This window comes from Amia ocellicauda, unplaced genomic scaffold (assembly GCF_036373705.1).
Source record: "Amia ocellicauda isolate fAmiCal2 unplaced genomic scaffold, fAmiCal2.hap1 HAP1_SCAFFOLD_65, whole genome shotgun sequence".
Taxonomy (NCBI): domain Eukaryota; kingdom Metazoa; phylum Chordata; class Actinopteri; order Amiiformes; family Amiidae; genus Amia; species Amia ocellicauda.
This window is the reverse complement of record NW_027102995.1, coordinates 536238-560838: the sequence shown is the minus strand read 5'-3', so window position 1 is coordinate 560838 and position 24601 is coordinate 536238. Positions and strand designations below refer to the sequence as shown.

General features: G+C 43.5%; 18 non-coding genes and 3 pseudogenes across 18 annotated transcripts; all 21 read right to left on the bottom strand.

Moving 5' to 3' along the window:
* Nucleotides 1–359: 359 nt before the first annotated feature.
* Nucleotides 360–478, bottom strand: LOC136741070 (5S ribosomal RNA). The gene has a single exon (XR_010813824.1). It is a non-coding gene; the product is annotated as a 5S ribosomal RNA (ribosomal RNA).
* Nucleotides 479–1532: 1054 nt separating this feature from the next.
* LOC136741154 (5S ribosomal RNA) lies at nt 1533–1651 on the bottom strand. The gene has a single exon (XR_010813903.1). It is a non-coding gene; the product is annotated as a 5S ribosomal RNA (ribosomal RNA).
* A 1066-nt stretch (nt 1652–2717) lies between these two features.
* On the bottom strand, nt 2718–2836 carry LOC136741197 (5S ribosomal RNA). The gene has a single exon (XR_010813941.1). It is a non-coding gene; the product is annotated as a 5S ribosomal RNA (ribosomal RNA).
* Nucleotides 2837–3892: 1056 nt separating this feature from the next.
* On the bottom strand, nt 3893–4011 carry LOC136741107 (5S ribosomal RNA). Its single transcript, XR_010813858.1, has one exon. It is a non-coding gene; the product is annotated as a 5S ribosomal RNA (ribosomal RNA).
* Nucleotides 4012–5077: 1066 nt separating this feature from the next.
* On the bottom strand, nt 5078–5196 carry LOC136741190 (5S ribosomal RNA). Its single transcript, XR_010813936.1, has one exon. It is a non-coding gene; the product is annotated as a 5S ribosomal RNA (ribosomal RNA).
* Nucleotides 5197–6262: 1066 nt separating this feature from the next.
* Nucleotides 6263–6381, bottom strand: LOC136741167 (5S ribosomal RNA). The gene has a single exon (XR_010813914.1). It is a non-coding gene; the product is annotated as a 5S ribosomal RNA (ribosomal RNA).
* Nucleotides 6382–7435: 1054 nt separating this feature from the next.
* LOC136741226 (5S ribosomal RNA) lies at nt 7436–7554 on the bottom strand. The gene has a single exon (XR_010813970.1). It is a non-coding gene; the product is annotated as a 5S ribosomal RNA (ribosomal RNA).
* Nucleotides 7555–8609: 1055 nt separating this feature from the next.
* On the bottom strand, nt 8610–8718 carry LOC136741245 (uncharacterized; annotated as a pseudogene).
* A 1066-nt stretch (nt 8719–9784) lies between these two features.
* On the bottom strand, nt 9785–9903 carry LOC136740900 (5S ribosomal RNA). Its single transcript, XR_010813661.1, has one exon. It is a non-coding gene; the product is annotated as a 5S ribosomal RNA (ribosomal RNA).
* A 1066-nt stretch (nt 9904–10969) lies between these two features.
* LOC136741031 (5S ribosomal RNA) lies at nt 10970–11088 on the bottom strand. The gene has a single exon (XR_010813787.1). It is a non-coding gene; the product is annotated as a 5S ribosomal RNA (ribosomal RNA).
* A 1056-nt stretch (nt 11089–12144) lies between these two features.
* Nucleotides 12145–12263, bottom strand: LOC136740968 (5S ribosomal RNA). The gene has a single exon (XR_010813726.1). It is a non-coding gene; the product is annotated as a 5S ribosomal RNA (ribosomal RNA).
* Nucleotides 12264–13318: 1055 nt separating this feature from the next.
* Nucleotides 13319–13437, bottom strand: LOC136741201 (5S ribosomal RNA). The gene has a single exon (XR_010813945.1). It is a non-coding gene; the product is annotated as a 5S ribosomal RNA (ribosomal RNA).
* Nucleotides 13438–14492: 1055 nt separating this feature from the next.
* On the bottom strand, nt 14493–14611 carry LOC136741236 (5S ribosomal RNA). Its single transcript, XR_010813977.1, has one exon. It is a non-coding gene; the product is annotated as a 5S ribosomal RNA (ribosomal RNA).
* Nucleotides 14612–15677: 1066 nt separating this feature from the next.
* Nucleotides 15678–15796, bottom strand: LOC136740967 (5S ribosomal RNA). The gene has a single exon (XR_010813725.1). It is a non-coding gene; the product is annotated as a 5S ribosomal RNA (ribosomal RNA).
* Nucleotides 15797–16862: 1066 nt separating this feature from the next.
* LOC136741254 (uncharacterized) lies at nt 16863–16981 on the bottom strand (annotated as a pseudogene).
* Nucleotides 16982–18047: 1066 nt separating this feature from the next.
* LOC136740966 (5S ribosomal RNA) lies at nt 18048–18166 on the bottom strand. Its single transcript, XR_010813724.1, has one exon. It is a non-coding gene; the product is annotated as a 5S ribosomal RNA (ribosomal RNA).
* Nucleotides 18167–19243: 1077 nt separating this feature from the next.
* On the bottom strand, nt 19244–19362 carry LOC136741084 (5S ribosomal RNA). Its single transcript, XR_010813837.1, has one exon. It is a non-coding gene; the product is annotated as a 5S ribosomal RNA (ribosomal RNA).
* A 1055-nt stretch (nt 19363–20417) lies between these two features.
* Nucleotides 20418–20537, bottom strand: LOC136741274 (uncharacterized; annotated as a pseudogene).
* Nucleotides 20538–21603: 1066 nt separating this feature from the next.
* LOC136740870 (5S ribosomal RNA) lies at nt 21604–21722 on the bottom strand. Its single transcript, XR_010813633.1, has one exon. It is a non-coding gene; the product is annotated as a 5S ribosomal RNA (ribosomal RNA).
* Nucleotides 21723–22788: 1066 nt separating this feature from the next.
* Nucleotides 22789–22907, bottom strand: LOC136741077 (5S ribosomal RNA). Its single transcript, XR_010813831.1, has one exon. It is a non-coding gene; the product is annotated as a 5S ribosomal RNA (ribosomal RNA).
* A 1066-nt stretch (nt 22908–23973) lies between these two features.
* On the bottom strand, nt 23974–24092 carry LOC136741163 (5S ribosomal RNA). Its single transcript, XR_010813911.1, has one exon. It is a non-coding gene; the product is annotated as a 5S ribosomal RNA (ribosomal RNA).
* Between the last annotated feature and the right edge of the window lie 509 nt (nt 24093–24601).

Sequence of the window (24601 nt, the reverse complement as noted above, 5' to 3'; positions counted from 1 at the left end):
GATCTTTGCTCTCAAGTATGTTCCCAAGTTTTACACTTTCGTGCTTTGCATGAATGGGAATGGAACCGTGTGTGTTGAATGAGGCTCCTTGTGAGCACTGAACTTTGTCCGGTGGAGTTCCTTTTTGTGTTGCTGTAATTGTGTCATTTCTCGATGAGAAAGATTAGGCAACATTTAGTCACTTCTAGCCATGATGCTCAATTTATTTACGAATGTACCCTAGTTACTAGGGACCGTTTACGTTGGAGAACAAGATCTATTGTATGCCTGTGTATTTGGGGAAGTCAAATCTGAAATAATGATGAAATTGCGTGTATCCAAAGTTAAAACTCGTGATTTGTCGCCCTCTGGTGTGCAAAAGCTTACAGCACCTGGTATTCCCAGGCGGTCTCCCATTCAAGTACTGACCAGGCCCGAGCCTGCTTAGCTTCCGAGATCGGACGAGACCGGGCGTATTCAGGCTAGTATGGCCGTAAGCCAGGGAGGCTGTCCCTGACGCTCTACTTAAAGGGAAGGCAATATCCGTTTCTGCCGCTCATACTTGCAGTTGAACTGTCTCTCTACTCTAAAGTCCGGGACACACCAGCGCGCCGTAGACAGTCCCTGCTAACACGAAACGTTGTGGCAACGTTGTGCGTTAGCTGGGGTGCCACACCAGACCGGAACTATATTTTACAAAACGAACACATTGTCTTGATAAAACAGCTGTAATTGAGTGCCTGACACGCCAGTCAAGCGCAATCTTGAGAAGGTGTGCATTTCAGTAAGGATTTCAATTGACATGCAGTATGAAACTGAAAGGAGGTTGCATCACTATGATGCATAACATTGCATGTATTGTATTTTCATGTGTGTGCATTCATCCTGTTGTCATTTTAATTTGAAAGCAGAAGAATCATTCAACAGGTTGCTGAGACAAATTTAACCAGTAAAACATATGAAGAGAAACAAACCTTGAATATAAGTTCAGTTGTTTAAACATTTGACAAACTATGGTGAGGGGGTAAGAAAACACACAAATCCAGCAGCTCCTGTATTTCAATACACCAAAACCCAATATTATTGGCGAGTCGGGCAGTCCATCATCACAGTTCGAGGGCAGGCATCATTTCAGTAATTTCATCCCGTTGCATTCACATCCGTGCCTTGAATGAGATTGAATGTGATCTTTACTCTCAAGTATATTTCCAAGTTTTACACTTTCATGCTTTGCATGAATGGGAATGGAACCGTGTGTGTTGAATGAAGCTCCTTGTGAGCACTGAACTTTGTCCAGTGGAGTTCCTTTTTGTGTTGCTGTAATTGTGTCATTTCTTGATGAGAAAGATTAGGCAACATTTAGTCACTTCTAGCCATGATGCTCAATTTATTTACGAATGTACGCTAGTTACTAGGGACCGTTTACGTTGGAGAACAAGATCTATTGTATGCCTGTGTATTTGGGGAAGTAAAATCTGAAATAATGATGAAATTGCGTGTATCCAAAGTTAAAACTCGTGATTTGTCGCCCTCTGGTGTGTAAAAGATGCAAAAGCTTACAGCACCTGGTATTCCCAGGCAGTCTCCCATCCAAGTACTAACCAGGCCAGAGCCTGCTTAGCTTCTGAGATCGGACGAGATCGGGCGTATTCAGGCTAGTATGGCCGTAAGCCAGAGAGGCTGTCCCTGACGCACTACTTAAAGGGAAGGCAATATCCGTTTCTGCCGCTCATACTTGCAGTTGAACTGTCTCTCTACTCTAAAGTCCGGGACACACCGGCGAAGAAAAGACAGTCCCTGCTAACACGCCACGTTGTGGCAACGTTGTGGCAACGTTGTGCGTTAGCTGGGGTGCCACACCAGACCGGAACTATATTTTACATAACGAACACATTGTCTTGATAAAACAGCTGTAATTGAGTGCCTGACACGCCAGTCAAGCGCAATCTTGAGAAGGTGTACATTTCAGTAAGGATTTCAATTGACATGCAGTATGAAACTGAAAGGAGGTTGCATCACTATGATGCATAACATTGCATGTATTGTATTTTCAAGTGTGTGCATTCATCCTGTTGTCATTTTGTTTTGAAAGCAGAAGAATCATTCAACAGGTTGCTGAGACAAATGTAAACCAGTAAAACATATGAAGAGAAACAAACCTTGAATATAAGTTCAGTTGTTTAAACATTTGACAAACTATGGTGAGGGGGTAAGAAAACACACAAATCCAGCAGCTCCTGTACTTCAATACACCAGAAGCCAATATTATTGGTGAGTCGGGTAGTCCATCATCACAGTTCGAGGGCAGGCATCATTTCAGTAATTTCATCCCGTTGCATTCACATCCGTGCCTTGAATGAGATTGAATGTGATCTTTGCTCTCAAGTATGTTCCCAAGTTTTACACTTTCGTGCTTTGCATGAATGGGAATGGAACCGTGTGTGTTGAATGAGGCTCCTTGTGAGCACTGAACTTTGTCCGGTGGAGTTCCTTTTTGTGTTGCTGTAATTGTGTCATTTCTTGATGAGAAAGATTAGGCAACATTTAGTCACTTCTAGCCATGATGCTCAATTTATTTACGAATGTACCCTAGTTACTAGGGACCGTTTACGTTGGAGAACAAGATCTATTGTATGCCTGTGTATTTGGGGAAGTAAAATCTGAAATAATGATGAAATTGTGTGTATCCAAAGTTAAAACTCGTGATTTGTCGCCCTCTGGTGTGTAAAAGGTGCAAAAGCTTACAGCACCTGGTATTCCCAGGCGGTCCCCCATCCAAGTACCGACCAGGCCCGAGCCTGCTTGGTTTCCGAGATCGGACGAGATCGGGCGTATTCAGGCTAGTATGGCCGTAAGCCAGGGAGGCTGTCCCTGATGCTCTACTTAAAGGGAAGGCAATATCCGTTTCTGCCGTTCATACTTACAGTTGAACTGTCTCTCTACTCTAAAGCCCGGGACACAGCAGCGCGCCGCAGACAGTCCCTGCTAACACGCCATGTTGTGGCAACGTTGTGCGTTAGCTGGGGTGCCACACCAGACCGGAACTATATTTTACAAAAAAAAACACATTGTCTTGATAAAACAGCTGTAATTGAGTGCCTGACACGCCAGTCAAGCGCAATCTTGAGAAGGTGTGCATTTCAGTAAGGATTTCAATTGACATGCAGTATGAAACTGAAAGGAGGTTGCATCACTATGATGCATAACATTGCATGTATTGTATTTTCAAGTGTGTGCATTCATCCTGTTGTCATTTTGTTTTGAAAGCAGAAGAATCATTCAACAGGTTGCTGAGACAAATGTAAACCAGTAAAACATATGAAGAGAAACAAACCTTGAATATAAGTTCAGTTGTTTAAACATTTGACAAACTATGGTGAGGGGGTAATAAAACACACAAATCCAGCAGCTCCTGTATTTCAATACACCAGAACCCAATATTATTGGCGAGTCGGGTAGTCCATCATCACAGCTCGAGGGCAGGCATCATTTCAGTAATTTCATCCCGTTGCATTCACATCCGTGCCTTGAATGAGATTGAATGTGATCTTTGCTCTCAAGTATGTTCCCAAGTTTTACACTTTCGTGCTTTGCATGAATGGGAATGGAACCGTGTGTGTTGAATGAGGCTCCTTGTGAGCACTGAACTTTGTCCGGTGGAGTTCCTTTTTGTGTTGCTGTAATTGTGTCATTACTCGATGAGAAAGATTAGGCAACATTTAGTCACTTCTAGCCATGATGCTCAATTTATTTACGAATGTACCCTAGTTACTAGGGACCGTTTACGTTGGAGAACAAGATCTATTGTATGCCTGTGTATTTGGGGAAGTAAAATCTGAAATAATGATGAAATTGTGTGTATCCAAAGTTAAAACTCGTGATTTGTCGCCCTCTGGTGTGAAAAAGGTGCAGAAGCTTACAGCACCTGGTATTCCCAGGCGGTCTCCCATCCAAGTACTGACCAGACCCGAGCCTGCTTGGCTTCCGAGATCGGACGAGATCGGGCGTATTCAGGCTAGTATGGCCGTAAGCCAGGGAGGCTGTCCCTGACGCTCTACTTAAAGGGAAGGCAATATCCGTTTCTGCCGTTCATACTTACAGTTGAACTGTCTCTCTACTCTAAAGCCCGGGACACACCAGCGCGCTGCAGACAGTCCCTGCTAACACGCCACGTTGTGGCAACGTTGTGGCAACGTTGTGCGTTAGCTGGGGTGCCACACCAGACCGGAACTATATTTTACAAAACGAACACATTGTCTTGATAAAACAGCTGTAATTGAGTGCCTGACTTGCCAGTCAAGCGCAATCTTGAGATGGTGTGCATTTCAGTAAGGATTTCAATTGACATGCAGTATGAAACTGAAAGGAGGTTGCATCACTATGATGCATAACATTGCATGTATTGTATTTTCAAGTGTGTGCATTCATCCTGTTGTCATTTTGTTATGAAAGCACAAGAATCATTCAACAGGTTGCTGAGACAAATGTAAACCAGTAAAACATATGAAGAGAAACAAACCTTGAATATAAGTTCAGTTGTTTAAACAATTGACAAACTATGGTGAGGGGGTAAGAAAACACACAAATCCAGCAGCTCCTGTATTTCAATACACCGGAACCCAATATTATTGGCGAGTCGGGTAGTCCATCATCACAGTTCGAGGGCAGGCATCATTTCAGTAATTTCATCCCGTTGCATTCACATCCGTGCCTTGAATGAGATTGAATGTGATCTTTGCTCTCAAGTATGTTCCCAAGTTTTACACTTTTGTGCTTTGCATGAATGGGAATGGAACCGTGTGTGTTGAATGAGGCTCCTTGTGAGCACTGAACTTTGTCCGGTGGAGTTCCTTTTTGTGTTGCTGTAATTGTGTCATTTCTCGATGAGAAAGATTAGGCAACATTTAGTCACTTCTAGCCATGATGCTCAATTTATTTACGAATGTACCCTAGTTACTAGGGACCGTTTACGTTGGAGAACAAGATCTATTGTATGCCTGTGTATTTGGGGAAGTCAAATCTGAAATAATGATGAAATTGTGTGTATCAAAAGTTAAGACTCGTGATTTGTCGCCCTCTGGTGTGTAAAAGGTGCAAAAGCTTACAGCACCTGGTATTTCCAGGCGGTCTACCATCCAAGTACTGACCAGGCCCGAGCCTGCTTGGCTTCCGAGATCGGACGAGATCGGGCGTATTCAGGCTAGTATGGCTGTAAGCCAGGGAGGCTGTCCCTGACGCTCTACTTAAAGGGAAGGCAATATCCGTTTCTGCCGTTCATACTTACAGTTGAACTGTCTCTCTACTCTAAAGCCCGGGACACACCAGCGCGCCGCAGACAGTCCCTGCTAACACGCCACGTTGTGGCAACATTGTGGCAACGTTGTGCGTTAGCTGGGGTGCCACACCAGACCGGAACTATATATTACAAAACGAACACATTGTCTTGATAAAACAGCTGTAATTGAGTGCCTGACACGCCAGTCAAGCGCAATCTTGAGAAGGTGTGCATTTCAGTAAGGATTTCAATTGACATGCAGTATGAAACTGAAAGGAGGTTGCATCACTATGATGCATAACATTGCATGTATTGTATTTTCAAGTGTGTGCATTCATCCTGTTGTCATTTTGTTTTGAAAGCAGAAGAATCATTCAACAGGTTGCTGAGACAAATGTAAACCAGTAAAACATATGAAGAGAAACAAACCTTGAATATAAGTTCAGTTGTTTAAACATTTGACAAACTATGGTGAGGGGGTAAGAAAACACACAAATCCAGCAGCTCCTGTATTTCAATACACCAGAACCCAATATTATTGGCGAGTCGGGTAGTCCATCATCACAGTTCGAGGGCAGGCATCATTTCAGTAATTTCATCCCGTTGCATTCACATCCGTGCCTTGAATGAGATTGAATGTGATCTTTGCTCTCAAGTATGTTCCCAAGTTTTACACTTTCGTGCTTTGCATGAATGGGAATGGAACCGTGTGTGTTGAATGAGGCTCCTTGTGAGCACTGAACTTTGTCCGGTGGAGTTCCTTTTTGTGTTGCTGTAATTGTGTCATTTCTCGATGAGAAAGATTAGGCAACATTTAGTCACTTCTAGCCATGATGCTCAATTTATTTACGAATGTACCCTAGTTACTAGGGACCGTTTACGTTGGAGAACAAGATCTATTGTATGCCTGTGTATTTGGGGAAGTCAAATCTGAAATAATGATGAAATTGCGTGTATCCAAAGTTAAAACTCGTGATTTGTCGCCCTCTGGTGTGTAAAAGATGCAAAAGCTTACAGCACCTGGTATTCCCAGGCGGTCTCACATCCAAGTACTGACCAGGCCCGAGCCTGCTTAGCTTCCGAGATCGGACGAGATCAGGCGTATTCAGGCTAGTATGGCCGTAAGCCAGGGAGGCTGTCCCTGACGCTCTACTTAAAGGGAAGGCAATATCCGTTTCTGCCGCTCATACTTGCAGTTGAACTGTCTCTCTACTCTAAAGTCCGGGACACACCAGCGCGCCGCAGACAGTCCCTGCTAACACGAAACGTTGTGGCAACGTTGTGCGTTAGCTGGGGTGCCACACCAGACCGGAACTATATATTACAAAACGAACACATTGTCTTGATAATACAGCTGTAATTGAGTGCCTGACACGCCAGTCAAGCGCAATCTTGAGAAGGTGTGCATTTCAGTAAGGATTTCAATTGACATGCAGTATGAAACTGAAAGGAGGTTGCATCACTATGATGCATAACATTGCATGTATTGTATTTTCAAGTGTGTGCATTCATCCTGTTGTCATTTTGTTTTGAAAGCAGAAGAATCATTCAACAGGTTGCTGAGACAAATGTAAACCAGTAAAACATATGAAGAGAAACAAACCTTGAATATAAGTTCAGTTGTTTAAACATTTGACAAACTATGGTGAGGGGGTAAGAAAACACACAAATCCAGCAGCTCCTGTATTTCAATACACCAGAACCCAATATTATTGGCGAGTCGGGTAGTCCATCATCACAGTTCGAGGGCAGGCATCATTTCAGTAATTTCATCCCGTTGCATTCACATCCGTGCCTTGAATGAGATTGAATGTTATCATTACTCTCAAGTACGTTCCCAAGTTTTACACTTTCGTGCTTTGCATGAATGGGAATGGAACCGTGTGTGTTGAATGATGCTCCTTGTGAGCACTGAACTTTGTCCGGTGGAGTTCCTTTTTTGTTGCTGTAATTGTGTCATTTCTTGATGAGAAAGATTAGGCAACATTTAGTCACTTCTAGCCATGATGCTCAATTTATTGACGAATGTACCCTAGTTACTAGGGACCGTTTACGTTGGAGAACAAGATCTATTGTATGCCTGTGTACTTGGGGATGTAAAATCTGAAATAATGATGAAATTGCGTGTATCCAAAGTTAAAACTCGTGATTTGTCGCCCTCTGGTTTGTAAAAGGTGCAAAAGCTTACAGCAACTGGTATTCCCAGGCGGTCTCCCATCCAAGTACTGACGAGGCCCAAGCCTGCTTAGCTTCCGAGATCGGACGAGATCGGGCGTATTCAGGCTAGCATGGCCGTAAGCCAGGGAGGCTGTCCCTGACGCTCTACTTAAAGGGAAGGCAATATCCGTTTCTGCCGCTCATACTTGCAGTTGAACTGTCTCTCTACTCTAAAGTCCGTGACACACCAGCGCGCCGCAGACAGTCCCTGCTAACACGAAACGTTGTGGCAACGTTGTGCGTTAGCTGGGGTGCCACACCAGACCGGAACTATATATTACAAAACGAACACATTGTCTTGATAATACAGCTGTAATTGAGTGCCTGACACGCCAGTCAAGCGCAATCTTGAGAAGGTGTGCATTTCAGTAAGGATTTCAATTGACATGCAGTATGAAACTGAAAGGAGGTTGCATCACTATGATGCATAACATTGCATGTATTGTATTTTCAAGTGTGTGCATTCATCCTGTTGTCATTTTGTTTTGAAAGCAGAAGAATCATTCAACAGGTTGCTGAGACAAATGTAAACCAGTAAAACATATGAAGAGAAACAAACCTTGAATATAAGTTCAGTTGTTTAAACATTTGACAAACTATGGTGAGGGGGTAAGAAAACACACAAATCCAGCTGCTCCTGTATTTCAATACACCAGAACCCAATATTATTGGCGAGTCGGGTAGTCCAACATCACAGTTCGAGGGCAGGCATCATTTCAGTAATTTCATCCCGTTGCATTCACATCCGTGCCTTGAATGAGATTGAATGTGATCTTTGCTCTCAAGTATGTTCCCAAGTTTTACACTTTCGTGCTTTGCATGAATGGGAATGGAACCGTGTGTGTTGAATGAGGCTCCTTGTGAGCACTGAACTTTGTCCGGTGGAGTTCCTTTTTGTGTTGCTGTAATTGTGTCATTTCTCGATGAGAAAGATTAGGCAACATTTAGTCACTTCTAGCCATGATGCTCAATTTATTTACGAATGTACCCTAGTTACTAGGGACCGTTTACGTTGGAGAACAAGATCTATTGTATGCCTGTGTATTTGGGGAAGTCAAATCTGAAATAATGATGAAATTGCGTGTATCCAAAGTTAAAACTCGTGATTTGTCGCCCTCTGGTGTGTAAAAGATGCAAAAGCTTACAGCACCTGGTATTCCCAGGCGGTCTCCCATCCAAGTACTGACCAGGCCCGAGCCTGCTTAGCTTCCGAGATCGGGCGTATTCAGGCTAGTATGGCCGTAAGCCAGGAATGCTGTCCCTGACGCTCTACTTAAAGGGAAGGCAATATCCGTTTCTGCCGTTCATACTTACAGTTGAACTGTCTCTCTACTCTAAAGCCCGGGACACACCAGCGCGCCGCAGACAGTCCCTGCTAACACGCCACGTTGTGGCAACATTGTGGCAACGTTGTGCGTTAGCTGGGGTGCCACACCAGACCGGAACTATATATTACAAAACGAACACATTGTCTTGATAAAACAGCTGTAATTGAGTGCCTGACACGCCAGTCAAGCGCAATCTTGAGAAGGTGTGCATTTCAGTAAGGATTTCAATTGACATGCAGTATGAAACTGAAAGGAGGTTGCATCACTATGATGCATAACATTGCATGTATTGTATTTACAAGTGTGTGCATTCATCCTGTTGTCATTTTGTTTTGAAAGCAGAAGAATCATTCAACAGGTTGCTGAGACAAATGTAAACCAGTAAAACATATGAAGAGAAACAAACCTCGAATATAAGTTCAGTTGTTTAAACATTTGACAAACTATGGTGAGGGGGTAAGAAAACACACAAATCCAGCAGCTCCTGTATTTCAATACACCAGAACCCAATATTATTGGCGAGTCGGGTAGTCCATCATCACAGTTCGAGGGCAGGCATCATTTCAGTAATTTCATCCCGTTGCATTCACATCCGTGCCTTGAATGAGATTGAATGTGATCTTTGCTCTCAAGTATGTTCCCAAGTTTTACACTTTCGTGCTTTGCATGAATGGGAATGGAACCGTGTGTGTTGAATGAGGCTCCTTGTGAGCACTGAATTTTGTCCGGTGGAGTTCCTTTTTGTGTTGCTGTAATTGTGTCATTTCTCGATGAGAAAGATTAGGCAACATTTAGTCACTTCTAGCCATGATGCTCAATTTATTTACGAATGTACCCTAGTTACTAGGGACCGTTTACATTGGAGAACAAGATCTATTGTATGCCTGAGTATTTGGGGAAGTCAAATCTGAAATAATGATGAAATTGCGTGTATCCAAAGTTAAAACTCGTGATTTGTCGCCCTCTGGTGTGTAAAAGATGCAAAAGCTTACAGCACCTGGTATTCCCAGGCGGTCTCCCATCCAAGTACTGACCAGGCCCGAGCCTGCTTAGCTTCCGAGATCAGACGAGATCGGGCGTATTCAGGCTAGTATGGCCGTAAGCCAGGGAGACTGTCCCTGACGCTCTACTTAAAGGGAAGGCAATATCCGTTTCTGCCGTTCATACTTACAGTTGAACTGTCTCTCTACTCTAAAGCCCTGGACACACCAGCGCGCCGCAGACAGTCCCTGCTAACACGCCACGTTGTGGCAGCGTTGTGGCAACGTTGTGCGTTAGCTGGGGTGCCACACCAGACCGGAACTATATATTACAAAACGAACACATTGTCTTGATAAAACAGCTGTAATTGAGTGCCTGACACGCCAGTCAAGCGCAATCTTGAGAAGGTGTGCATTTCAGTAAGGATTTCAATTGACATGCAGTATGAAACTGAAAGGAGGTTGCATCACTATGATGCATAACATTGCATGTATTGTATTTTCAAGTGTGTGCATTCATCCTGTTGTCATTTTGTTTTGAAAGCAGAAGAATCATTCAACAGGTTGCTGAGACAAATGTAAACCAGTAAAACATATGAAGAGAAACAAACCTTGAATATAAGTTCAGTTGTTTAAACATTTGACAAACTATGGTGAGGGGGTAAGAAAACACACAAATCCAGCAGCTCCTGTATTTCAATACACCAGAACCCAATATTATTGGCGAGTCGGGTAGTCCATCATCACAGTTCGAGGGCAGGCATCATTTCAGTAATTTCATCCCGTTGCATTCACATCCGTGCCTTGAATGAGATTGAATGTGATCTTTGCTCTCAAGTATGTTCCCAAGTTTTACACTTTCGTGCTTTGCATGAATGGGAATGGAACCGTGTGTTTTGAATGAGGCTCCTTGTGAGCACTGAACTTTGTCCGGTGGAGTTCCTTTTTGTGTTGCTGTAATTGTGTCATTTCTCGATGAGAAAGATTAGGCAACATTTAGTCACTTCTAGCCATGATGCTCAATTTATTTACGAATGTACCCTAGTTACTAGGGACCGTTTACGTTGGAGAACAAGATCTATTGTATGCCTGTGTATTTGGGGAAGTCAAATCTGAAATAATGATGAAATTGCGTGTATCCAAAGTTAAAACTCGTGATTTGTCGCCCTCTGGTGTGTAAAAGATGCAAAAGCTTACAGCACCTGGTATTCCCAGGCGGTCTCCCATCCAAGTACTGACCAGGCCCGAGCCTGCTTAGCTTCCGAGATCGGACGAGATCGGGCGTATTCAGGCTAGTATGGCAGTAAGCCAGGGAGGCTGTCCCTGACGCTCTACTTAAAGGGAAGGCAATATCCGTTTCTGCCGCTCATACTTACAGTTGAACTGTCTCTCTACACTCATGCCGGGGACACACCAGCGCGCCGCAGACAGTCCCTGCTAACACGCCACGTTGTGGCAACGTTGTGCGTTAGCTGGGGTGCCACACCAGACCGGAACTATATTTTACAAAAAAAAACACATTGTCTTGATAAAACAGCTGTAATTGAGTGCCTGACACGCCAGTCAAGCGCAATCTTGAGAAGGTGTGCATTTCAGTAAGGATTTCAATTGACATGCAGTATGAAAATGAAAGGAGGTTGCATCACTATGATGCATAACATTGCATGTATTGTATTTTCAAGTGTGTGCATTCATCCTGTTGTCATTTTGTTTTGAAAGCAGAAGAATCATTCAACAGGTTGCTGAGACAAATGTAAACCAGTAAAACATATGAAGAGAAACAAACCTTGAATATAAGTTCAGTTGTTTAAACATTTGACAAACTATGGTGAGGGGGTAAGAAATGACACAAATCCAGCAGCTCCTGTATTTCAATACACCAGAAGCCAATATTATTGGCGAGTCGGGTAGTCCATCATCACAGTTCGAGGGCAGGCATCATTTCAGTAATTTCATCCCGTTGCATTCACATCCGTGCCTTGAATGAGATTGAATGTGATCTTTGCTCTCAAGTATGTTCCCAAGTTTTACACTTTCGTGCTTTGCATGAATGGGAATGGAACCGTGTGTGTTGAATGAGGCTCCTTGTGAGCACTGAACTTTGTCCGGTGGAGTTCCTTTTTGTGTTGCTGTAATTGTGTCATTTCTTGATGAGAAAGATTAGGCAACATTTAGTCACTTCTAGCCATGATGCTCAATTTAGTTACGAATGTACCCTAGTTACTAGGGACCGTTTACGTTGGAGAACAAGATCTATTGTATGCCTGTGTATTTGGGGAAGTAAAATCTGAAATAACGATGAAATTGTGTGTATCCAAAGTTAAAACTCGTGATTTGTCGCCCTCTGGTGTGTAAAAGGTGCAAAAGCTTACAGCACCTGGTATTCCCAGGCGGTCTCCCATCCAAGTACTGACCAGGCCCGAGCCTGCTTGGCTTCCGAGATCGGACGAGATCGGGCGTATTCAGGCTAGTATGGCCGTAAGCCAGGTAGGCTGTCCACGACGCTCTACTTAAAGGGAAGGCAATATCCGTTTCTGCCGTTCATACTTACAGTTGAACTGTCTCTCTACTCTAAAGCCCAGGACACACCAGCGCGCCGCAGACAGTCCCTGCTAACACGCCACGTTGTGGCAACGTTGTGCGTTAGCTGGGGTGCCACACCAGACCGGAACTATATTTTACAAAACGAACACATTGTCTTGATAAAACAGCTGTAATTGAGTGCCTGACACGCCAGTCAAGCGCAATCTTGAGAAGGTGTGCATTTCAGTAAGGATTTCAATTGACATGCAGTATGAAACTGAAGGGAGGTTGCATCACTATGATGCATAACATTGCATGTATTGTATTTTCAAGTGTGTGCATTCATCCTGTTGTCATTTTGTTTTGAAAGCAGAAGAATCATTCAACAGGTTGCTGAGACAAATGTAAACCAGTAAAACATATGAAGAGAAACAAACCTTGAATATAAGTTCAGTTGTTTAAACATTTGACAAACTATGGTGAGGGGGTAAGAAAACACACAAATCCAGCAGCTCCTGTATTTCAATACACCAGAACCCAATATTATTGGCAAGTCGGGTAGTCCATCATCACAGTTCGAGGGCAGGCATCATTTCAGTAATTTCATCCCGTTGCATTCACATCCGTGCCTTGAATGAGATTGAATGTGATCTTTGCTCTCAAGTATGTTCCCAAGTTTTACACTTTCGTGCTTTGCATGAATGGGAATGGAACCGTGTGTGTTGAATGATGCTCCTTGTGAGCACTGAACTTTGTCCGGTGGAGTTCCTTTTTGTGTTGCTGTAATTGTGTCATTTCTTGATGAGAAAGATTAGGCAACATTTAGTCACTTCTAGCCATGATGCTCAATTTATTGACGAATGTACCCTAGTTACTAGGGACCGTTTACGTTGGAGAAGAAGATCTATTGTATGCCTGTGTATTTGGGGAAGTAAAATCTGAAATAATGATGAAATTGCGTGTATCCAAAGTTAAAACTCGTGATTTGTCGCCCTCTGGTGTGTAAAAGGTGCAAAAGCTTACAGCACCTGGTATTCTCAGGCGGTCAACCATCCAAGTACCGACCAGGCCTGAGCCTGCTTGGCTTCCAAGATCGGACGAGATCGGGCGTATTCAGGCTAGTATGGCCGTAAGCCAGGGAGGCTGTCCCTGACGCTCTACTTAAAGGGAAGGCAATATCCGTTTCTGCCGTTCATACTTACAGTTGAACTGTCTCTCTACTCTAAAGCCCGGGCCACACCAGCGCGCCGCAGACAGTCCCTGCCAACACGCCACGTTGTGGCAACGTTGTGCGTTAGCTGGGGTGCCACTGCAGACCGGAACTATATTTTACAAAACGAACACATTGTCTTGATAAAACAGCTGTAATTGAGTGCCTGACACGCCAGTCAAGCGCAATCTTGAGAAGGTGTGCATTTCAGTAAGGATTTCAATTGACATGCAGTATGAAACTGAAAGGAGGTTGCATCACTATGATGCATAACATTGCATGTATTGTATTTTCAAGTGTGTGCATTCATCCTGTTGTCATTTTGTTTTGAAAGCAGAAGAATCATTCAACAGGTTGCTGAGACAAATGTAAACCAGTAAAATATATGAAGAGAAACAAACCTTGAATATAAGTTCAGTTGTTTAAACATTTGACAAACTATGGTGAGGGAGTAAGAAAACACACAAATCCAGCAGCTCCTGTATTTCAATACACCAGAACCCAATATTATTGGCGAGTCGGGTAGTCCATCATCACAGTTCGAGGGCAGGCATCATTTCAGTAATTTCATCCCGTTGCATTCACATCCGTGCCTTGAATGAGATTGAATGTGATCTTTGCTCTCAAGTATGTTCCCAAGTTTTACACTTTCGTGCTTTGCATGAATGGGAATGGAACCGTGTGTGTTGAATGAGTCTCCTTGTGAGCACTGAACTTTGTGCGGTGGAGTTCCTTTTTGTGTTGCTGTAATTGTGTCATTTCTTGATGAGAAAGATTAGGCAACATTGAGTCACTTCTAGCCATGATGCTCAATTAATTTACGAATGTACCCTAGTTACTAGGGACCGTTTACGTTGGAGAACAAGATCTATTGTATGCCTGTGTATTTGGGGAAGTAAAATCTGAAATAATGATGAAATTGTGTGTATCCAAAGTTAAGACTCGTGATTTGTCGCCCTCTGGTGTGTAAAAGGTGCAAAAGCTTAAAGCACCTGGTATTCCCAGGTGGTCTCCCATCCAAGTACTGACCAGGCCCGAGCCTGCCTGGCTTCCGAGATCGGTCGAGATCGGGCGTATTCAGGCTAGTATGGCCGTAAGCCAGGGAGGCTGTCCCTGACGCTCTACTTAAAGGGAAGGCAATATCCGTTTCTGCCGTTCATACTTACAGTTGAACTGTCTCTCTACTCTAAAGCCCGGGACACACCAGCGCGCCGCAGACAGTCCCTGCTAACACGCCACGTTGTGGCAACGTTGTGGCAACGTTGTGCGTTAGCTGGGGTGCCACACCAGACCGGAACTATATTTTACAAAACGAACACATTGTCTTGATAAAACAGCTGTAATTGAGTGCCTGACACGCCAGTCAAGCGCAATCTTGAGAAGGTGTGCATTTCAGAAAGGATTTCAATTGACATGCAGTATGAAACTGAAAGGAGGTTGCATCACTATGATGCATAACATTGCATGTATTGTATTTTCAAGTGTGTGCATTCATCCTGTTGTCATTTTGTTTTGAAAGCAGAAGAATCATTCAACAGGTTGCTGAGACAAATGTAAACCAGTAAAACATATGAAGAGAAACAAACCTTGAATATAAGTTCAGTTGTTTAAACATTTGACAAACTATGGTGAGGGGGTAAGAAAACACACAAATTCAGCAGCTCCTGTATTTCAATACACCAGAACCCAATATTATTGGCGAGTCGGGTAGTCCATCATCACAGTTCGAGGGCAGGCATCATTTCAGTAATTTCATCCCGTTGCATTCACATCCGTGCCTTGAATGAGATTGAATGTGATCTTTGCTCTCAAGTATGTTCCCAAGTTTTACACTTTCGTGCTTTGCATGAATGGGAATGGAACCGTGTGTGTTGAATGAGGCTCCTTGTGAGCACTGAACTTTGTCCGGTGGAGTTCCTTTTTGTGTTGCTGTAATTGTGTCATTTCTCGATGAGAAAGATTAGGCAACATTTAGTCACTTCTAGCCATGATGCTCAATTTATTTACGAATGTACCCTAGTTACTAGGGACCGTTTACGTTGGAGAACAAGATCTATTGTATGCCTGTGTATTTGGGGAAGTCAAATCTGAAATAATGATGAAATTGCGTGTATCCAAAGTTAAAACTCGTGATTTGTCGCCCTCTGGTGTGTAAAAGATGCAAAAGCTTACAGCACCTGGTATTCCCAGGCGGTCTCCCATCCAAGTACTGACCAGGCCCGAGCCTGCTTGGCTTCCGAGATCGGACGAGATCGGGCGTATTCAGGCTAGTATGGCCGTAAGCCAGGGAGGCTGTCCCTGACGCTCTACTTAAAGGGAAGGCAATATCCGTTTCTGCCGTTCATACTTACAGTTGAACTGTCTCTCTACTCTAAAGCCCGGGACACACCAGCGCGCCGCAGACAGTCCCTGCTAACACGTCACGTTGTGGCAACATTGTGGCAACGTTGTGCGTTAGCTGGGGTGCCACACCAGACCGGAACTATGTATTACAAAACGAACACATTGTCTTGATAAAACAGCTGTAATTGAGTGCCTGACACGCCAGTCAAGCGCAATTTTGAGAAGGTGTGCATTTCAGTAAGGATTTCAATTGACATGCAGTATGAAACTGAAAGGAGGTTGCATCACTATGATGCATAACATTGCATGTATTGTATTTTCAAGTGTGTGCATTCATCCTGTTGTCATTTTGTTTTGAAAGCAGAAGAATCATTCAACAGGTTGCTGAGACAAATGTAAACCAGTAAAACATATGAAGAGAAACAAACCTTGAATATAAGTTCAGTTGTTTAAACATTTGACAAACTATGGTGAGGGGGTAAGAAAACACACAAATCCAGCAGCTCCTGTATTTCAATACACCAGAACCCAATATTATTGGCGAGTCGGGTAGTCCATCATCACAGTTCGAGGGCAGGCATCATTTCAGTAATTTCATCCCGTTGCATTCACATCCGTGCCTTGAATGAGATTGAATGTGATCTTTGCTCTCAAGTATGTTCCCAAGTTTTACACTTTCGTGCTTTGCATGAATGGGAATGGAACCGTGTGTGTTGAATGAGGCTCCTTGTGAGCACTGAACATTGTCCAGTGGAGTTCCTTTTTGTGTTGCTGTAATTGTGTCATTTCTCGATGAGAAAGATTAGGCAACATTTAGTCACTTCTAGCCATGATGCTCAATTTATTTACGAATGTACCCTAGTTACTAGGGACCGTTTACGTTGGAGAACAAGATCTATTGTATGACTGTGTATTTGGGGAAGTCAAATCTGAAATAATGATGAAATTGCGTGTATCCAAAGTTAAAACTCGTGATTTGTCGCCCTCTGGTGTGTAAAAGATGCAAAAGATTACAGCACCTGGTATTCCCAGGCGGTCTCCCATCCAAGTACTGACCAGGAACGAGCCTGCTTAGCTTCCAAGATCGGACGAGATCGGGCGTATTCAGGCTAGTATTGCCGTAAGCCAGGAAGGCTGTCCCTGACGCTCTACTTAAAGGGAAGGCAATATCCGTTTCTGCCGTTCATACTTACAGTTGAACTGTCTCTCTACTCTAAAGCCCGGGACACACCAGCGCGCCGCAGACAGTCCCTGCTAACACGCCACGTTGTGGCAACATTGTGGCAACGTTGTGCGTTAGCTGGGGTGCCACACCAGACCGGAACTATATATTACAAAACGAACACATTCTCTTGATAAAACAGCAGTAATTGAGTGCCTGACACGCCAGTCAAGCGCAATCTTGAGAAGGTGTGCATTTCAGTAAGGATTTCAAATGACATGCAGTATGAAACTGAATGGAGGTTGCATCACTATGATGCATAACATTGCATGTATTGTATTTTCAAGTGTGTGCATTCATCCTGTTGTCATTTTGCTTTGAAAGCAGAAGAATCATTCAACAGGTTGCTGAGACAAATGTAAACCAGTAAAACATATGAAGAGAAACAAACCTTGAATATAAGTTCAGTTGTTTAAACATTTGACAAACTATGGTGAGGGGGTAAGAAAACACACAAATCCAGCAGCTCCTGTATTTCAATACACCAGAACCCAATATTATTGGCGAGTCGGGTAGTCCATCATCACAGTTCGAGGGCAGGCATCATTTCAGTAATTTCATCCCGTTGCATTCACATCCGTGCCTTGAATGAGATTGAATGTTATCTTTGCTCTCAAGTATGTTCCCAAGTTTTACACTTTCGTGCTTTGCATGAATGGGAATGGAACCGTGTGTGTTGAATGAGGCTCCTTGTGAGCACTGAACTTTGTCCGGTGGAGTTCCTTTTTGTGTTGCTGTAATTGTGTCATTTCTCGATGAGAAAGATTAGGCAACATTTAGTCACTTCTAGCCATGATGCTCAATTTATGTACGAATGTACCCTAGTTACTAGGGACCGTTTACGTTGGAGAACAAGATCTATTGTATGCCTGTGTATTTGGGGAAGTCAAATCTGAAATAATTATGAAATTGCGTGTATCCAAAGTTAAAACTCGTGATTTGTCGCCCTCTGGTGTGTAAAAGATGCAAAAGCTTACAGCACCTGGTATTCCCAGGCGGTCTCCCATCCAAGTACTGACCAGGCCCGAGCCTGCTTGGCTTCCGAGATCGGACGAGATCGGGCGTATTCAGGCTAGTATGGCCGTAAGCCAGGGAGGCTGTCCCTGACGCTCTACTTAAAGGGAAGGCAATATCCGTTTCTGCCGTTCATACTTACAGTTGAACTGTCTCTCTACTCTAAAGCCCGGGACACACCAGCGCGCCGCAGCCAGTCCCTGCTAACACGCCACGTTGTGGCAACATTGTGGCAACATTGTGGCAACGTTGTGCGTTAGCTGGGGTGCCACACCAGACCGGAACTATATATTACAAAACGAACACATTGTCTTGATAAAACAGCTGTAATTGAGTGCCTGACACGCCAGTCAAGCGCAATCTTGAGAAGGTGTGCATTTCAGTAAGGATTTCAATTGACATGCAGTATGAAACTGAAAGGAGGTTGCATCACTATGATGCATAACATTGCATGTATTGTATTTTCAAGTGTGTGCATTCATCCTGTTGTCATTTTGTTTTGAAAGCAGAAGAATCATTCAACAGGTTGCTGAGACAAATGTAAACCAGTAAAACATATGAAGAGAAACAAACCTTGAATATAAGTTCAGTTGTTTAAACATTTGACAAACTATGGTGAGGGGGTAAGAAAACACACAAATCCAGCAGCTCCTGTATTTCAATACACCAGAACCCAATATTATTGGCGAGTCGGGTAGTCCATCATCACAGTTCGAGGGCAGGCATCATTTCAGTAATTTCATCCCGTTGCATTCACATCCGTGCCTTGAATGAGATTGAATGTGATCTTTGCTCTCAAGTATGTTCCCAAGTTTTACACTTTCGTGCTTTGCATGAATGGGAATGGAACCGTGTGTGTTGAATGAGGCTCCTTGTGAGCACTGAACTTTGTCCGGTGGAGTTCCTTTTTGTGTTGCTGTAAATGTGTCATTTCTCGATGAGAAAGATTAGGCAACATTTAGTCACTTCTAGCCATGATGCTCAATTTATTTACGAATGTACCCTAGTTACTAGGGACCGTTTACGTTGGAGAACAAGATCTATTGTATGCCTGTGTATTTGGGGAAGTCAAATCTGAAATAATGATGAAATTGCGTGTATCCAAAGTTAAAACTCGTGATTTGTCGCCCTCTGGTGTGTAAAAGATGCAAAAGCTTACAGCACCTGGTATTCCCAGACGGTCTCCCATCCAAGTACTGACCAGGCCCGAGCCTGCTTAGCTTCCGAGATCGGACAAGATCGGGCGTATTCAGGCTAGTATGGCCGTAAGCCAGGGAGGTTGTCCCTGACGCTCTACTTAAAGGGAAGGCAATATCCGTTTCTGCCGCTCATACTTGCAGTTGAACTGTCTCTCTATTCTAAAGTCCGGGACACACCAGCGCGCCGCAGATAGTCCCTGCTAACACGCCACGTTGTGGCAACGTTGTGCGTTAGCTGGGGTGCCACACCAGACCGGAACTATATTTTACAAAACGAACACATTGTCTTGATAATACAGCTGTAATTGAGTGCCTGACACGCCAGTCAAGCGCAATCTTGAGAAGGTGTGCATTTCAGTAAGGATTTCAATTGACATGCAGTATGAAACTGAAAGGAGGTTGCATCACTATGATGCATAACATTGCATGTATTGTATTTTCAAGTGTGTGCATTCATCCTGTTGTCATTTTGTTTTGAAAGCAGAAGAATCATTCAACAGGTTGCTGAGACAAATGTAAACCAGTAAAACATATGAAGAGAAACAAACCTTGAATATAAGTTCAGTTGTTTAAACATTTGACAAACTATGGTGAGGGGGTAAGAAAACACACAAATCCAGCAGCTCCTGTATTTCAATACACCAGAACCCAATATTATTGGCGAGTCGGTTAGTCCATCATCACAGTTCGAGGGCAGGCATCATTTCAGTAATTTCATCCCGTTGCATTCACATCCGTGCCTTGAATGAGATTGAATGTGATCTTTGCTCTCAAGTATGTTCCCAAGTTTTACACTTTCGTGCTTTGCATGAATGGGAATGGAACCGTGTGTGTTGAATGAGGCTCCTTGTGAGCACTGAACTTTGTCCGGTGGAGTTCCTTTTTGTGTTGCTGTAATTGTGTCATTTCTCGATGAGAAAGATTAGGCAACATTTAGTCACTTCTAGCCATGATGCTCAATTTATTTACGAATGTACCCTAGTTACTAGGGACCGTTTACGGTGGAGAACAAGATCTATTGTATGCCTGTGTATTTGGGGAAGTAAAATCTGAAATAATGATGAAATTGTGTGTATCCAAAGTTAAAACTCGTGATTTGTCGCCCTCTGGTGTGTAAAAGGTGCAAAAGCTTACAGCACCTGCTATTCCCAGGCGGTCTCCCATCCAAGTACTGACCAGGCCCGAGCCTGCTTGGCTTCAGAGATCGGACGAGATCGGGCGTATTCAGGCTAGTATTTTCCGTAAGCCAGGGAGGTTGTCCCTGACGCTCTACTTAAAGGGAAGGCAATATCCGTTTCTGCCGTTCATACTTACAGTTGAACTGTCTCTCTACTCTAAAGCCCGGGACACACCAGCGCGCCGCAGACAGTCCCTGCTAACACGCCACGTTGTGGAAACGTTGTGGCAACGTTGTGCGTTAGCTGGGGTGCCACACCAGACCGGAACTATATTTTACAAAACGAACACATTGTCTTGATAAAACAGCTGTAATTGAGTGCCTGACTTGCCAGTCAAGCGCAATCTTGAGATGGTGTGCATTTCAGTAAGGATTTCAATTGACATGCAGTATGAAACTGAAAGGAGGTTGCATCACTATGATGCATAACATTGCATGTATTGTATTTTCAAGTGTGTGCATTCATCCTGTTGTCATTTTGTTATGAAAGCACAAGAATCATTCAACAGGTTGCTGAGACAAATGTAAACCAGTAAAACATATGAAGAGAAACAAACCTTGAATATAAGTTCAGTTGTTTAAACATTTGACAAACTATGGTGAGGGGGTAAGAAAACACACAAATCCAGCAGCTCCTGTATTTCAATACACCGGAACCCAATATTATTGGCGAGTCGGGTAGTCCATCATCACAGTTCAAGGGCAGGCATCATTTCAGTAATTTCATCCCGTTGCATTCACATCCGTGCCTTGAATGAGATTGAATGTGATCTTTGCTCTCAAGTATGTTCCCAAGTTTTACACTTTCGTGCTTTGCATGAATGGGAATGGAACCGTGTGTGTTGAATGAGGCTCCTTGTGAGCACTGAACTTTGTCCGGTGGAGTTCCTTTTTGTGTTGCTGTAATTGTGTCATTTCTCGATGAGAAAGATTAGGCAACATTTAGTCACTTCTAGCCATGATGCTCAATTTATTTACGAATGTACCATAGTTACTAGGGACCGTTTACGTTGGAGAACAAGATCTATTGTATGCCTGTGTATTTGGGGAAGTCAAATCTGAAATAATGATGAAATTGCGTGTATCCAAAGTTAAAACTCGTGATTTGTCGCCCTCTGGTGTGTAAAAGATGCAAAAGCTTACAGCACCTGGTATTCCCAGGCGGTCTCCCATCCAAGTACTGACCAGGCCCGAGCCTGCTTAGCTTCCGAGATCGGACGAGATCGGGCGTATTCAGGCTAGTATGGCCGTAAGCCAGGGAGGCTGTCCCTGACGCTCTACTTATAGGGAAGGCAATATCCGATTCTGCCGTTCATACTTACAGTTGAACTGTCTCTCTACTCTAAAGCCCGGGACACACCAGCGCGCCGCAGACAGTCCCTGCTAACACGCCACGTTGTGGCAACGTTGTGCGTTAGCTGGGGTGCCACACCAGACCGGAACTATATTTTACAAAACGAACACATTGTCTTGATAATACAGCTGTAATTGAGTGCCTGACACGCCAGTCAAGCGCAATCTTGAGAAGGTGTGCATTTCAGTAAGGATTTCAATTGACATGCAGTATGAAACTGAAAGGAGGTTGCATCACTATGATGCATAACATTGCATGTATTGTATTTTCAAGTGTGTGCATTCATCCTGTTGTCATTTGTTTTTGAAAGCAGAAGAATCATTCAACAGGTTGCTGAGACAAATGTAAACCAGTAAAACATATGAAGAGAAACAAACCTTGAATATAAGTTCAGTTGTTTAAACATTTGACAAACTATGGTGAGGGGGTAAGAAAACACACAAATCCAGCAGCTCCTGTATTTCAATACACCAGAACCCAATATTATTGGCGAGTCGGGTAGTCCATCATCACAGTTCGAGGGCAGGCATCATTTCAGTAATTTCATCCCGTTGCATTCACATCCGTGCCTTGAATGAGATTGAATGTGATCTTTGCTCTCAAGTATGTTCTCAAGTATGTTCCCAAGTTTTACACTTTCGTGCTTTGCATGAATGGGAATGGAACCGTGTGTGTTGAATGATGCTCCTTGTGAGCACTGAACTTTGTCCGGTGGAGTTCCTTTTTTGTTGCTGTAATTGTGTCATTTCTTGATGAGAAAGATTAGGCAACATTTAGTCACTTCTAGCCATGATGCTCAATTTATTGACGAATGTACCCTATTTACTAGGGACCGTTTACGTTGGAGAACAAGATCTATTGTATGCCTGTGTATTTGGGGAAGTAAAATCTGAAATAATGATGAAATTGCGTGTATCCAAAGTTAAAACTCGTGATTTGTCGCCCTCTGGTGTGTAAAAGGTGCAAAAGCTTACAGCACCTGGTATTCCCAGGCGGTCGCCCATCCAAGTACTAACCAGGCCCGAGTCTGCTTGGCTTCCGAGATCGGACGAGATCGGGCGTATTCAGGCTAGTATGGCCGTAAGCCAGGGAGGCTGTCCCTGACGCTCTACTTAAAGGGAAGGCAATATCCGTTTCTGCCGTTCATACTTACAGTTGAACTGTCTCTCTACTCTAAAGCCCGGGACACACCAGCGCGCCGCAGACAGTCCCTTCTTACACGCCACGTTGTGGCAACGTTGTGGCAACGTTGTGCGTTAGCTGGGGTGTCACACCAGACCGGAACTATATTTTACAAAACGAACACATTGTCTTGATAAAACAGCTGTAATTGAGTGCCTGACACGCCAGTCAAGCGCAATCTTGAGAAGGTGTGCATTTCAGTAAGGATTTCAATTGACATGCAGTATGAAACTGAAAGGAGGTTGCATCACTATGATGCATAACATTGCATGTAGTGTATTTTCAAGTGTGTGCATTCATCCTTTTGTCATTTTGTTTTGAAAGCAGAAGAATCATTCAACAGGTTGCTGAGACAAATGTAAACCAGTAAAACATATGAAGAGAAACAAACCTTGAATATAAGTTCAGTTGTTTAAACATTTGACAAACTATGGTGAGGGGTTAAGAAAACACACAAATCCAGCAGCTCCTGTATTTCAATACACCAGAACCCAATATTATTGGCGAGTCGGGTAGTCCATCATCACAGTTCGAGGGCAGGCATCATTTCAGTAATTTCATCCCGTTGCATTCACATCCGTGCCTTGAATGAGATTGAATGTGATCTTTGCTCTCAAGTATGTTCCCAAGTTTTACACTTTCGTGCTTTGCATGAATGGGAATGGAACCGTGTGTGTTGAATGAGGCTCCTTGTGAGCACTGAACTTTGTCCGGTGGAGTTCCTTTTTGTGTTGCTGTAATTGTGTCATTTCTCGATGAGAAAGATTAGGCAACATTTAGTCACTTCTAGCCATGATGCTCAATTTATTTATGAATATACCCTAGTTACTAGGGACCGTTTACGTTGGAGAACAAGATCTATTGTATGCCTGTGTATTTGGGGAAGTCAAATCTGAAATAATGATGAAATTGCGTGTATCCAAAGTTAAAACTCGTGATTTGTCGCCCTCTGTTGTGTAAAAGATGCAAAAGCTTACAGCACCTGGTATTCCCAGGCGGTCTCCCATACAAGTACTGTCCAGGCCTGAGCCTGCTTAGCTTCCGAGATCGGACGAGATCGTGCGTATTCAGACTAGTATGGCCGTAAGCCAGGGAGGGTGTCCCTGACGCTCTACTTAAAGGGAAGGCAATATCCGTTTCTGCCGCTCATACTTGCAGTTGAACTGTCTCTCTACTCTAAAGTCCGGGACACACCAGCGCGCCGCAGACAGTCCCTGCTAACACGAAACGTTGTGGCAACGTTGTGCGTTAGCTGGGGTGCCACACCAGACCGGAACTATATTTTACAAAACGAACACATTGTCTTGATAAAACAGCTGTAATTGAGTGCCTGACACGCCAGTCAAGCGCAATCTTGAGAAGGTGTGCATTTCAGTAAGGATTTCAATTGACATGCAGTATGAAACTGAAAGGAGGTTGCATCACTATGATGCATAACATTGCATGTAGTGTATTTTCAAGTGTGTGCATTCATCCTGTTGTCATTTTGTTTTGAAAGCAGAAGAATCATTCAACAGGTTGCTGAGACAAATGTAAACCAGTAAAACATATGAAGAGAAACAAACCTTGAATATAAGTTCAGTTGTTTAAACATTTGA